This window comes from Rana temporaria, chromosome 5 (assembly GCF_905171775.1).
Source record: "Rana temporaria chromosome 5, aRanTem1.1, whole genome shotgun sequence".
NCBI lineage: Eukaryota > Metazoa > Chordata > Amphibia > Anura > Ranidae > Rana > Rana temporaria.
In genome coordinates this window covers 259,066,838-259,069,437 of record NC_053493.1, presented here as the reverse complement: position 1 = coordinate 259,069,437, position 2,600 = coordinate 259,066,838, and the positions used below count along the sequence as shown (strand labels likewise).

At 45.8% G+C, this 2,600-nt stretch overlaps 1 protein-coding gene across 1 annotated transcript in view; it reads right to left on the bottom strand.

Annotated features, from left to right (window-relative positions):
- RNF144B (ring finger protein 144B) overlaps positions 1-962 on the bottom strand; it is a 93,804-nt gene extending 92,842 nt beyond the window's left edge. The window contains exon 1 of the mRNA XM_040353779.1: positions 619-962. The gene's annotated coding sequence lies outside the window, so the exon portion shown is untranslated. The remainder of the gene's footprint in view (positions 1-618) is intronic.
- Between the last annotated feature and the right edge of the window lie 1,638 nt (positions 963-2,600).

The window sequence follows — 2,600 nt, the reverse complement described above, 5'->3', positions numbered from 1 at the left end:
TACATAGGAGGTTATACATCACACACACACAGTACATAGGAGGTTAGACATCACACACACAGTACATAGGAGGTTAGACATCACACACACACAGTACATAGGAGGTTAGACATCACACACACAGTACATAGGAGGTTAGACATCACACACACACAGTACATAGGAGGTTAGACATCACACACACAGTACATAGGAGGTTAGACATCACACACACACAGTACATAGGAGGTTAGACATCACACACACACAGTACATAGGAGGTTAGACATCACACACACACAGTACATAGGAGGTTAGACATCACACACACACAGTACATAGGAGGTTAGACATCACACACACAGTACATAGGAGGTTAGACATCACACACACACAGTACATAGGAGGTTAGACATCACACACACAGTACATAGGAGGTTAGACATCACACACACACACACAGTACATAGGAGGTTAGACATCACACACACAGTACACATAGTAGTGATCCCCTCAGGTAGACATAGGGAGGGTAGTAGTGTGTAGTGTGTATAGGTGACAGCTGTGCGGACAGACACATGTGGAAGGGAAGAAGGGAGAGAAGGAAGAGAGGAAGGGGGAGTGAGGTGCACAGCTTACCTTGGAAGAGCGCTCCGTGCGGTGTGTTTCTATGGAGCTCCTAGCTGGTAGACAGACATGTGTAGTCCCCGGTCTCCACCTTCCCGGGAGCTCTCCTCTCCTCTCCTTTCCTCTCCTTTCCTCTCCCGTGTGTAGCGATGATAATCTCCTCCCTCTATACACAGCGAGGTGCCATTATGTGGAGAGCACGTCACGGCGTGTCTGTAGAGAGCCGAGGATGGCAGAGTACAGAAGAGTACAGGAAGCCTGCACACTGCACTTCCTACTTCCCATCTGGGCTTCCTCGGTCAGTGCAGGTGATTACATCAACTCAGCTGACATGGAGCAATCCACCAATCTACACAAGGGGATCAAATCTGGAGCTGCCTGCATGCTAACCAATAAGCTTCTGGCTTCAGATCGTTCAGGTAAGCTTTGAAAATGAAAGCTAGAAGCTGATTGGTTGCCATGTACTCCAGACTTCATTCAATTCCTTTCATATGGATTCTGGTGTCTGTATGCAGATCATAAAAGTATTTGCTATATGCAATCCTTTTACTTTGCCTGTTTTTATTTACAGTATCCATCATATGTCAAGTTATAAATCACAACTGTTTTTATTCATTAATATGTAGATTTAACCCTCTAAAAAAAATGTGTTGCTGCTTGAAATGTGTCATCTCCACCTAGGACCATACCCTAGGACCATACCCTAGGACCATACCCTAGGACCATACCCACCTAGGACCATACCACACTGGTCATCCTGTTGCTGCTTGAAAAGTATTATCTCCACCTAGGACCATACCCTAGGACCATACCACACTGGTCATCCTGTTGCTGCTTGAAAAGTGTCATCTCCACCTAGGACCATACCCTAGGACCATACCCTAGGACCATACCACACTGGTCATCCTGTTGCTGCTTGAAAAGTATTATCTCCACCTAGGACCATACACTAGGACCATACCACACTGGTCATCCTGTTGCTGCTTGAAAAGTATTATCCCCACCTAGGACCATACCACACTGGTCATCCTGTTGCTGCTTGAAAAGTATTATCCCCACCTAGGACCATACCACACTGGTCATCCTGTTGCTGCTTGAAAAGTGTCATCTCCACCTAGGACCATACCCTAGGACCATCCCACACTGGTCATCCTGTTGCTGCTTGAAAAGTATTATCTCCACCTAGGACCATACCACACTGGTCATCCTGTTGCTGCTTGAAACGTATTATCTCCACCTAGGACCATACCCTAGGACCATACCACACTGGTCATCCTGTTGCTGCATGAAAAGTATTATCTCCACCTAGGACCATACCAAACTGGTCATCCTGTTGCTGCTTGAAAAGTATTATCTCCACCTAGGACCATACCACACTGGTCATCCTGTTGCTGCTTGAAAAGTATTATCTCCACCAAGGACCATACCCTAGGACCATACCACACTGGTCATCCTGTTGCTGCTTGAAAAGTATTATCTCCACCTAGGACCATACCACACTGGTCATCCTGTTGCTGCTGACAAGTATGAGCATAGACTTGGTCTGAACAGAGGGCCTGGAAGGAAGCTGTCAATCCTGCTCACTACTGTCCAATTAGCTGCAACCAGGGCATTCCCTACAATACAAAAGGCAAGGGAATTTTTATGACATCAGTAACCTAATATCACCACAGGCCACAATGTCATTCATTTCAATGAGTTGCCCTAACCGCAAAAACGCACAAAGAAGTGCATGGCCCTTTTTAAAAACCGCCCAGCACTGAGCTAAAATCTAGCTCAAGACAATCCTATTATTCTATTTGAGGGAAACCAAGTAAGTAATAGAACCCCTGCTTGTTTTTTTAGGTTGGTCTTTGTGTCCCTTTTATGAAAATTGGCTTCACTTCCTGTCACATAGCCAAACAGGAAGTGAGGGTAATACCCTACCAATGTCTTTCCTTGGGGACACACAGGTCAATCTAACTAGTGTCCCCACTAGGCAAATTTCACTCTAG